General features: G+C 49.4%; 1 pseudogene; it reads left to right on the top strand.

Moving 5' to 3' along the window:
- The window catches only part of LOC139826163 (dynein axonemal heavy chain 9-like), a 68,794-nt pseudogene that overhangs the window by 42,098 nt on the left and 14,579 nt on the right, over positions 1-12,117 (top strand).

The following is a 12,117-nucleotide window of genomic DNA, read 5'->3' as shown; positions in this document are numbered from 1 at the left end:
TGGTGAGGGCATGGGGACACCTGCCACTGTCCAGCCCAGCTGTGCTGCGCTGGGTTGTGCTGCACATGATCCTCCTTGCCCCTGGAAGCCCTGAGCATCATTGGCTTAAGCTCAGAGAACCAGCAGGGCGAGGTGGGCAAAGTGACGCTCCTGCCTGTATCGTGTTGGTCAGATCTGGTTTTCATCTGATTTCATTTTGATTTGATTTTTATTGTATTTCCTGTATCAACTCTCTATCTCTTGGAAAATAATTCCGGCAGATCCCAAAGAGAAAGCTTTTCAGCCTCCTGATGTGTCAGGCTAGACCTGAGCCCACTCCACAAGTTATTTTTCATTAAGAACTTGGGTATTTGGAAGGGTCCTAGTGCTTCTTGGCTTGATTTGGCTTTAAAGCAGTGTCCACAGGGAAGTCATGTGGTTCTTGCTTATCATCATGTGAAACCATTCTCTTTCTCATACTGTGGTGAGGACTGGCCAAAGTAGAGTCCCAGAAAACTTAAGGGAGCATCTCCCATCCTCTACTTGCTTCCTATAGTTGCACTTTCCTTTAAAAACAAAAGAAAAATCAGTGAGCATGGGAGATGTCAGCCAAAAGGGGGATGTGTCAGAAGGGTCTGGAATCAGGACTTAAACATTGTGCTAGGGAACTTCTCTCTGTGGGACCAAGTTGGTTTTGACTGTTGGTAGCAAAGTCAATCGGACGTTTCCCATTCTGTTTGCTGAACATTGTCTCAGAGCGTGAAATCCACGGGATTAGCTGCAGGCAACCCTGAGCTGAGTGTTTTGGTAGCTTGCTTAATTCAGAAATCGTAGAACCAACCTTTCAAATAGCTATAATTACTTTATGGAGGACTTCAGTGCAGCTACAATATTAGTTTGGAATTCTGTAAGTGTAGCTTAAATGAATGTAAAATGGCAAGATGAAAGGGTTTATTTTATTACTCCTCTATTTGACCGCTTTTGAACTCATCGTGCTCGCAGGAAATCATTGCCTTTAGCAAGTCTTCCATTCTGCTTCTTTCAAGAAGATCAAAGTTTTAAAATGCTTGAAACTTCTGATTATTGTTATTACTTGTATATGTGCCGGTGCCAGCGGGTCTGAGTGTGAGAATGGGTGTTCTCTTTATTGTACCTGGGAATAGGACACGTACCGCTGACAAGCAGAATGCCAGTATTCTGAAAGAGCATTTCTAGTCTTCCTGGGTTGTGATGGACGTATTGCTTTCTAATTTCCATCCCTTAGATTTAAGAAGATTATTCCCATTCCTGAACAGAGTATGGTTCAGATGTTGTGCTACCTCCTTGAATGTCTCCTGGCAGAGGAGAACACACCTCCTGACTGTCCCAAGGAGCTTTATGAACTTTACTTTGTCTTTGCTGCCGTCTGGGCCTTTGGTGGATCAATGTTTCGAGATCAGGTAAGACGGAAGATGCCTCTTCAGCATCTTTCACACAGTTTGTTTGTGTGGTTTTGTGTTGTTTTGATTTCTTCATACTTTCTGAAACATAGTGCTATGCCAGTAATGCTGTTTTCCTGGGGCTCTCATATAGGTGATAATAAACTAGAAACACAACAATTCCTTTTACGAAAGGCCTCGTTATCCAGGGTGTAACACCACCGGAGAACAGCTGAGGGGTCAGTGGTAAAGGTGGAGGGATGTTTGCTTATGCAGATGCATTTCACTGGGGAGAAACATAAGGTTAACTTATAGAAGCCTGTGGATGTGCATAATGTGATCAAATTAAGACTGATTTATCAGATGGATGTATCAGTGGAGCAGTCTTTCAGCCTTCTGACTGCACAGGTAGACGTGCTACATAACACAAACCAGCCGGTGTTTTGTCACCAGGGCAGAGCAGAGCCGGAGGAACAACCTCCCTTGACCTGCTGGTCATACTTTTCCTAAGGCACCCCAGGTGCCATTGACTTTCGTGGCCACAGGGGCACACCTACTCTTGGGTGGTTGCATCCCCTAGTCAGAGGACGCCTTATCCTCAGATCTAAAGTGTGTAGTCCTGATGTCTGGGTCTGCCCACACTGCACTGCTGTCAAGGGCTTGGAGATCCACGTCTGATCTCCGCTGGGCTTGTGTCAAACTCTGTGTTGTCTGGACTATGCGGGAGGTCTCTCCACGAATGTAACACCAGACACCCCTCCCCAGCTCGGGTGGAGGCACTGCCGTTCTTGATGGCTGCTCAAGTGCTCCCAGGGGTCTCTTTGTGTGTTTTCATGTACCTTAACGCCAGACCTAGAGTGTCTGCTGGTCTCTTCAGATTTGCTCCATGCCAAGGATCAGATGCTTCAGGAAGTGCTGAACAACACAGCTCAAGCTCAGCTGGGTGCTCACTTGGTGCCATCGCACCTTGTGACCATTGAATGAGCTGTGCGAGACCAGCTTCCTTGGTCCTTGTGGAGCCTCCATTTCCCATGTGCCAGCTGGGAAATACTCAGCCTTAGTGTTGCCAGTCTAGGATGACTTAAAGAAACAAAACAAAACACAATAAAGCCTGGGAAGCACTACTTGTCTTTGCTTCAGCAGTACAAGCGCAAGTATGCTGGTGTGCGGTGCTGTGGCAGCTGGCCGCTGTGTTCCCCATGCCGCACAGTCAGTCTGGGGTGCATCAGGCCGGGCTCCTGCCTGCGGTAGTGGCTCTGGGTGGGCTGCAGGAGCAGCTGCAGGCACAGCGACCCTCCGGGAGGCTCCGCCGGGAGCCTGGCTGTGCGTTACTGCCCGCGATGCTCTGTGAATGTCAGAGCTGAGAGTGCGAGGATACAGCAGTCCGAGCAATGGGGAGCCTGATGAAAAATGATCCAATATAAAATCTGTTTATTGCTTTCCACCGAAGGTGCCCTTCGCGCTGACCTTTCGCGGCCGAAATGTCAGGAGAAACAGTCTGGGAGGCTTCCCACTACTCGGTGCTTGTTGGTGGGTAGCGGGGCCCCTGTATAAAAACAGATGATAGATTTGCCATTTCCTGGCTCTGAAATTAGCGGTAATCCATATGGGGTTTTTATTAAGGAAGTGGTTTGAATTCCACACCGTTCTGGCAATAGAGCTGGGGCTGGAGTGGCTCCATTTAACCGCGGGGTCAGGGAGGGCGGGCAGCGCGGCACAGCGCGCTTGCAGGCGGTCTGGCTGTGCGGGGTAAGGGCACCCTTGTGGGAAAGCTTTTAGCAGCCACGCACGTCCCGCTCCACTGCGGGCGACTCTGCTGCCGCTGCTGAGGAGTTATAACAACAGGAGAACGGAGAATTACAGGGATTCTGCCTCTCTGAATAGCACGAGTCTGCAAAATCGTGGATACTATTAATGTGTTTTTCAAATCCACTGGTCTTTTGAGGGACTGTGGCTCAGGAGGCTTTATGGAGGACACTTGGTTCAGTTCAGCAACAAACCCAGGTTTCCTTATGGAGGCCGAGCAGCCTATGGACAATGTGTTGGTGACCCCACATTGTATGGCTATGGGGAGGAGAGACCCGCAGACACCCCAGGAACAAACTGTGCTGTTAAAACGGGCTAAATGATGCGTCCGGTATTTCACAAACATCTTTCTCACAGCAATTTTCCTCTCCTCCTCCCCTCCACCTCTCTCCAGTTCCCATTGTCCACATGGGAAGGTGTTTGGGCAGAATGGCTGGCCCAATGTCATACAGGAGACCTAGGGCAGAGGAGGGGACTAAGCACATTTTGTGAGTCCTGACCCAGCATCTAAAGCAAAACTGTCACCCCAGTTGAAAAAATTCAGATGCTCCAAAATCTCCATGTGTAGAAAGATACAATGGGGAAAAGCAAGGAAACGGGTGCTTTGAGGGGAATGTGGCAGCGCAGAATCACGGCGGGGTCAGAGGGGCAGACCCTCGCTGCTGCTTTGGTACGCTGGTGTCTGCAGTCCTGCTTGTCTGAAACGTTGTGGCTTGAAAAGAAGCCAGAAGACAACAACTCACTCTGAATAGAGTGGTGTGATTGATGAGGAAAGGCTTTGGTACGCATGCTGTGACCGACCATGAGCACAGATGTAGACGGATGTTGTGTCCTTGTCTGTTGGAAGAAGTAGGCACCAAGAATCAATCAAGTGGTCTGTTTAGTCATAGGCACGTATTTCTCTTTTTCAAATTGATCCATCTATCTAGTCTCAGACATACCAAGAGTGATCAACACAGAGGATGAATTATTTAGATGAATAAATAGGACTGATGAGCAGAAATGAAGAAAATGAAAAATTAGGCTTAATAGCAGGAAAAATGATAAGAACTTTATGCTGTGGAATATATTTTAAGGACTAATCCCGCTCTGGTGGACTGGGATAGATAACATTCTCCATTACTAATTAATTGATCCAGATTAGTGTATTTTCTCCACTTTTTGTCTTATAGCTTGTGGACTACAGAGTGGAGTTCAGCAAGTGGTGGGTGGCAGAATTCAAGACTATCAAGTTTCCCTCTCAGGGCACAGTCTTTGACTTCTACATTGATCCAGAAACGAAGAAGTTTGAACCTTGGTCTAAACTTATTCCTCAGTTTGAATTTGATCCAGAAATGCCCTTACAGGTATGTGAACCTTGCACGTGTTTTGTCTGGGAAGAGCACATGCATTTTAGTGACTGTATGCAGGCATTTCAATTGAAGTCTCATTCGAGGTCAAGCACTTCATAATAAGAATGGCATTCCGTCCTGGTTTTGTTAAAAACAAGTTTCTCTTTTAGTGAATTTGCCTGTCAGGTAAAACCTTCATATCAGCTGCGTTTTCCTGGAGAACCAGATCCATGTTTTGGTAAACATAGCAATGGAATGTGAGGTTATTGATAAGGACAGATTCGCATCTCGCGAGAGGGGCAATGAGAAACAGGTGACCAAGAAACTGACAAACAGAGTATAACATCCCATTCACGTGAATACTTCATATAAAAGTGGGAGATCATGAGGATCTCGTCCATTTTGCTTATGGCCGAGATTAGGAGAGGACCTTGCTGGTTGTCCCTGCGAACTGAGGCCTCATGACAGACTGAATCCAGCTCCGGTTGGCTGCACAGTCCAGTCCAGGACTTCAGGTGCCAGCTCTGCAGTTGCTGGGGCTTTCAAGATTGGTTTTGTATATTTTGTATTATTTTCTCTATTCTTAGTAGTAGCATTAGTAAAACATTTTTAATTTTTCCAATTCTCTTCTATCTATCCTTCTTTCCCTCCCAATCACCTGTCCTGAGTGGGAATGGGGGAGAGAGAGGGGCTGAAGGTGGGGGAGAGGGGGCTAACAACACATCTGCCATGGTTGTATTGTCACCCCACAATCAAAACCCTTGACACATTCTTTATGAAGTACAACTCAATTACCCATCTTTCTTTACTGTACTTTGACTGTGAAGACTCATCCTCCATCCATCTTCCAGAGCTGAGTGATGTACATGAGGCGCAGGCTCAGAGACACCTCTGAGCCAGGGCTGGTGTGCCCAGGGTGCGGGATGGAGGTGCGTTTGGCCTGCAGAGAGAAGCAGGATGTGGGACAACGTAGTGACAAAGTCCCTGAGACACCATCTCGTCATTCTGCGTGGCTGAAAATAGGGTTGTTTATATGATTTGGACGAAAAATGAGAGTTGCTGCAGGTAGTGAATTGCGTTTGCCAGCTATGCCTTTCTTTCCTTTTAGAGGTGCCACAGTGAGCAGATGACTTGTAAAAATTGTTACCATTTTAGCAAAATGTGTGTTTGCGGGGAGATCCAGATGTTGCTCTCAGCATCCCGCTGTCATTGTTTCGTCTGTACAGATAGTTTGACTTGAATGGTTGGTAGCAGTGTATTGTTCCCTTCCTAGCGCCATCTAGAAACTCAGGTCACCGCACTCATTCCTGGCTCTCCCAGTTTGATGTCTCCTCAGAACATGGCAGTGGGGTGGTGCCACAGATGGGTACACTTACCTGCTCGTTTTGCCCCTCTCAGGCTTGCCTGGTGCCCACCACCGAGACGGTCCATGTGCGGTACTTCATGGACAGGCTCCTGGAGCGCCGGCGCCCCGTGATGCTGGTGGGCAACGCCGGCACGGGGAAGTCTGTGCTGGTGGGGGACAAGCTCTGCTCACTGGATACAGACGCCTATGTGGTGAAGAAGGTCCCGTTTAACTACTACACCACCTCTGCCATGCTGCAAGGTAAGACAATGGCTGAGATGTGGGACTTCTGCCTGGCAGGTCACCAAATTCCTGGGGTGTCCGTCGGGGTTTGGAGCTGGGTGTGCACTGTGGGCACTGCACTGGCACCCACTGACTCTTAAATCCCACTGTGAAACTCACTGGTCCGCAGGCTCCTGGTTTTATGGAAAATGGCATTTCCCAACATGAGGGATTGAATTCTGAACACCACGACTCTGGTTCAGGGCTGTGCAAAGCACACACTTAAATCTGCTGCTGTTCTCTACAGCACACAGCTCGTACTTGACTTGAGGTGTGTCTTTAATACGCTTGAATTTAAGCCCGTGCTGAATAGAATGGGTTGCTTGGCTGGGATCTAAGCTGTCCTCAGAGTGCAATGATGGGAATTGCATCCCAGTTGTCAGTGAGGACAGTGCTAATGGGGATGTGCAGGTGCTGCTGGTTCCTGGGCTGTCCCCCGCATCCTGATGCAGCCCCGTGTGCTCCCACGGAGCGGGTGCCACATCCCACCGCCCCAGGGGACACGGCTGCTGACCCTGGGAGGCTCTGACCTGGGGAAGCCCATGAGAATATCTTTGATGAGGATTTTGGCACATCAGTGAAAGATGAAGTTTGAGACCAGGATAAGGTCAGTTCTGCTGTGTAGTCTTTTCACAGATGAAGAGAAAGAGGGAATTGTTGAAAAGTGACTCATTTTGGAATGGTATTTTCACTTTCAGTTGACCTAAAGAGAGAGGATAATTTTCTACATGTATTTATTAATCAGGAATGAAACAACCTTGCTTGTTTTGAGTTGAACAACAGCTGTGGGTCACTGTAAACCAAAATAACTTCCTTTATGGAGTTTGGTCTGACCCAAGTGTCCTGAAATCCCTTTACTCCCTCTACAGGACCAGCACCAGTGAGACCAAGGTTTTAACCTTCACCATGTGGGTTTTTCCTGGCCAGGTGGCCCTGGGGCGAACACGCTCACGGCCATGAGCATCACAGCCCCTGTCTGTGCTCTGCTGGGCTCCCGGCACTGCAGATGTTTTAAGGAAGGTGTCAGAGTTTAAAGTTGCCCTGTGGGACTGATCCACTCGCAGAGGTGACAGCACAGGCTCAGCCCACGCTGTGTCACCTGGGGCTGTGTCGTGGAGTCACGGCAGCTTTCTGGGGCAGGTCTGAAGGGTTTTGGGTCTTGCTAGTGTGTGATGGCTGCAGTCTCCCTCCTCCCTCCCAGGTGCCCCTTTGCTTTTTTCCCTGTGTTGGGGTCTCTGCAAAATGTCCTTGAGCTGCTAAATGGGCTGAGCTGTCTGGCTGTCTGTCTGTCTGTCTGTCTGTCTGTCTGTCTCTCTGTCCAGCTGCCTGGGTGGGGGACAAAGATGCTGAGGGACCTAGAGATTCTTTCTTATGGGGAGAGACTGAGAGCTCTGGGGCTGTTGAGCTGGAGAAGAGAAGCTGAGAGGGATCTGATCAATGGGATCAATATCTCAGGGTGGGTGTCAGAGGATGGACCAGAGTCTGTTCAGTGGTGCCCAACGCCAGGGTGAGGGGCAGCGGGCACAGACTGAAACACAGGAGGCTCCATCTGAACATGAGCAGAAACTTGTTTGCTGGGAGGTGCCAGAGCCTGGCCCAGGCTGCCCAGAGCGGGTGTGGAGTCTCCTTCTGTGAGACATTGAAACCCGCCTGGACCCACCTGTGTGATCTGCTCTGTGACCCTGCGTGAGCAGGGGGGTTGGACTGGGGATCTGCAGAGGGCCCTTCAGCCCAACCAGCCTGGGATCCTGTGATTCTGTGAATGTGCAGCCGTTTGTCTCCAGCTGGATGGGCGAGTGTGTGCAGGTGTTATTTGTACAGGCAGACCTGGCACCGTGTCCCTGGTCATGAGCTGTGGGCTGAGTTAGTGATTTTCTTCCCCTGCACAGAGGAGCAAGTTGTCTTGTGTGTGGATGAAGATGTGGTGGTGAGATTTGCATTGAGAAGCATGATTTATACTGCTTGGCCTGGATCCCTGCTGCTCATTTTTTAGAGTTAATTTGTCCCTTTTTGTGTAGTTTGTCACTTGGCTGCTTTATTCTTTTCCCCAGCAGGCACATCTTTAAATTTGTAAAACATGGGCACAAAGTAATTTTGGATTTTTTCTTACTTAAAAAAGATCCTAACCTGAGTTCCAGTAGTTCCTTAGACAAGGTGCCTGTTGCTGCAGAGATGTATAAGATGCAGCCCTTAGGGGAAGCAGAGTTGTTGTTCAACCCATCCCTGCATCCTGTGGCTTCCAGAAGCGCCATGTGCACAGGGGTTAAAAGGAGCCCAACACTCTCTCTGCCTGAACCTGGGGCCAGTTTGGGGATTTTCTGTAGTTTATTGTGACTAAATACCACATTCTGTGGCATTTGCCCTGGGCCTCGCTCTGCTTCGTGCCCTCTTGGGCCTCTGCCCCTCCATCAGATGTAGCCCTGACTTCTGTCATTCAGAGAAATTGCAATAAATCTTGTGGTTTTTTTTGTTTGGGTTCTTTTTTTCCCTCTCCCTTGCTCACCAACCAGAAGGTACGAGGTGTCCAGACTGTTTCTTTGAGGTGCTGGTTTGAGTATGTGTCAGGATCTCACAGACACACCGCCCCTTATTATTATTGTGAGATACGGCTTTGAATTAAAATACCACTTCCACGCACATGTCACTTGATCCCCAGTAATTGCATTTCAGTGTGATGCATCTCTTGCGTACTTGTTTAACCTCAAAAAGGGCTGATTTTATATGTTAATTAGGGACTAATTAAATTTAAATTAAATGCTTATTTGAAACACTTAATTTAACTTGCTACCAGCAATTTCAAATATTGTGGTTTTATTGAACGGGGAGAGAGGCTCCGCTGAGGACAGATTCATCATTTTTCGTAGCACAATCCATTCCTTTGTGCAGCAACTGTCTGTGACAAGAAATCAGCTGCGTTTTGAGTGGTGAGCAAGGCGAGCTGTCTGCAGTGCACCCAAGCAGGAAAAACCCAGCGTTTTGAAAGGTCTGTGATCTGAAACAAACCAACAGAATATAAATCTTCCTTAACAACTTTTGCACGTGATAATAAATGGCTTAAAAAAACTCCCAGTCCCGTTTACATTTGCCAGTCTTCCCTAATTACAAAGAATTGCTACTTACCGTGTGCTGCTTTATAGCACCTTATAGGTCTGTTGCCAACCCAAAACTGCTAATGAAACAAATTCTTCGAGTAAGCACAGGGCAGAAAACCCACCCGGGGTCTGGGCAGAGGAGCGTTGCTTCCGTTTGCTTTTCCACTTACTGAGACAGTAAAGGTTGCCTGGGCTGCAATCAGAGGAATCAATAACCTATAGAACATGATGTGCAGCGACGTGGGGTGATTTTTATTAAATATCAGCCCAGGATTATAAATATTCCCCACGTTTTATGAGCTAGAGCAACATATGACCCCAGCCTTCTGCTAAAACAAATTAAAGTCTTCCAAGGCTTTGAAATGCGAAACTGTTCTCTCCGTGCTTTCCTTTGCGTGTGCGTGACCCTACTTGAAACTAGGTGGTAATTTGACAGCTCGTGTTGGAATTAAGTCTTGTCACATTATCTGGAGGGTTGGGTAACGCTGGTGAGAAGATCAGGGAACTTATGATTATTTGATGCATTTAAATAAAAGTGTCATGTTGGTTGTTCTGAAGATGTCCAGGAATTTGGCCCTGAGATCGCCTATTTTTGTCTAACAGGGTAAAAGATGCATATATTCACAAAACCAGCAGCTTTGCTCGTGGGCTTCTGTGCCCACAGCATCCATCTCCCTTTCTCCATCGCAGCGCCCAGTGCCTGCTGCCCTGGCCACGCTGCAGTTGCCGCATCGCCGGGGCAGGCAGCAGGGGATGCTCACTGCTCTGGCACAGCCACCTCTGCAAGCAAGATTGCGTTTAAAAAATTATGCAGAAGAGATTCAAAAGGCTTTATCTTGCATGAAAAGCTCTTGTTTGCTCTGAGGTAGACATGTTTTGTAGCAGACGAAGTTTGTTGTATTTTTGTTTGGAAGGAAGAGTTGAGAGCTTTCTGATTTAAGTCAAACCAAAGTGCTGACCAAGGGTCCCTGCAGGGCTCCCAGCTGCACTGTAGAATCATAGAATCAGTTTGGTTGGAAGAGACCTTCAGGATCATCGAGTCCAACCGTAACCCAGCTCTAGCACTCTAGTCCCTGAGAACCTCATCTCCACGTCTGTCCAACCCTCCAGGGCTGGTGACTCCAGCACTGCCCTGGGCAGCCTGTTCCAATGCCCCACAGCCCTTTGGGGAAGAAATTGTTCCCCAGATCCAGCCTCAGCCTCCCCTGGTGCAACTTGAGACCATTTCCTCTGCTCCTGGCGCTTGTTCCTGGGGAGCAGAGCCCGACCCCCCTGGCTCCAAGCTCCTTCCAGGCAGTTCAGAGATCAGAAGGTCTCCCCTCAGCTCCTGTTCTCCAGCTGAACCCCCAGGCCCCTCAGCTGCTCCTCATACAGCTGCAGCTGGGGGACATCTCAGCTCCTTGAGGGGCCGCTGTAGCTACACACAGCACAGCATTGAGCTGGGCTGAGAAATCATTTTTATTTTGCAGCAGTTGCTCTCCCAGTAGATGAGCTTTGCACCTCTGCCTCCCTACAGGTATGCTTGAGAAACCTCTGGAGAAAAAGGCTGGTAGGAATTATGGCCCTCCAGGTACCAAGAAGCTCGTGTACTTCATTGATGATCTCAACATGCCCGAGGTGGACGCTTACGGGACAGTGCAGCCCCATACGCTGATCCGGCAGCACCTGGACTACGGCCACTGGTAGGAGCCTGCTTGGGCTTGGTTGTCGGAGACCTTTTTGTTCAGCTCCAGTGCTGGGGAGTGGGTTTGAGAGAATCTCAAAGCGTGGGTCCCTCTTCCCATTGCATACTGCTGGGCTAGAGCTGGTTGGGAGGCTCTGGGTGAACTGAGAGTTGAGCACCCTCAGGGCTTCCCCTGTCCCCAGCAAACAAATTCACTTAGAATCACAAAACGTCCTGAGCTGGAAGGGACCCGCAAGGATCATCGAGTCCAGCTCCTGTCCCTGCACAGGACAACCCCACAGTTCACACCGTGTGTCCGAGGACGTTGTCCATCGCTTCTTTAATACCGCTTGATTGCTTACTCATAGCTGGGTTGAGAGGAGCTTTGCTCTGCTCTTGCTGTGGCTTGTGACTGTGGTCCCAGTGCAAAGCCTGCGAGGGGAGCGCGATGCTCGGCCTTGCTGCCCCGCGACGCTGAGAGCAGAGGCGGCTGTGGATTTGGCCTCAGCTGGGGTGAACCCCCCTGCTGTGAGCACCTAACATTGTCTTCTGTCAGGCAGCAGCAAACAACCATTATCTAGGCAGAGGTGATTTGAAGGAAAAGCAGTGACTGTTTTGGAAGGAGATGGGTGTGTTTTACACTTTAGCCAGCAGCTCTGTGTGGGACATGAATATTTGCATCTCTCCACAGGGAATACAGGGCAGGGACGCATTGCAATTTCCACTCTCCTCAGCTGTGTGCATGCCTGAGCTCTGCCAAAAGCTTCCGAGGAACAGAGACAGTGGAGCGGAGGCAGAAATCTTGGGCTGTGGGTGTCAGGGAAGTCAGGCAGATAGAGGGTGAGGGAGCTGCGAGGGAGCGTTGGAGGCACAAGGGGCTGCAGCGAGGAGTAGGGGGATGCAGTGAGGCGCAGAGGGATGCAACGAGGTGTGGGGGATGGAGTGAGGCATAGGGGGATGCAGCGAGGTGCGGTGGGATGCAGCAACGTACAGGGGATGCAGCGAGGTGCGGTGGGATGCAGCAGCGTACAGGGGATGCAGCGAGGTGCGGTGGGATGCAGCAACGTACAGGGGATGCAGCGAGGTGCGGGGGGATGCAGCAACGTACAGGGGATGCAGCGAGGTGCGGTGGGATGCAGCAACGTACAGGGGATGCAGCGAGGTGCGGGCGGATGCAGCAACGTACAGGGGATGCAGCGAG

This window comes from Patagioenas fasciata, chromosome 35 (assembly GCF_037038585.1).
Source record: "Patagioenas fasciata isolate bPatFas1 chromosome 35, bPatFas1.hap1, whole genome shotgun sequence".
Lineage (NCBI taxonomy): Eukaryota > Metazoa > Chordata > Aves > Columbiformes > Columbidae > Patagioenas > Patagioenas fasciata.
This window is presented reverse-complemented; position numbering and strand designations above follow the sequence as displayed.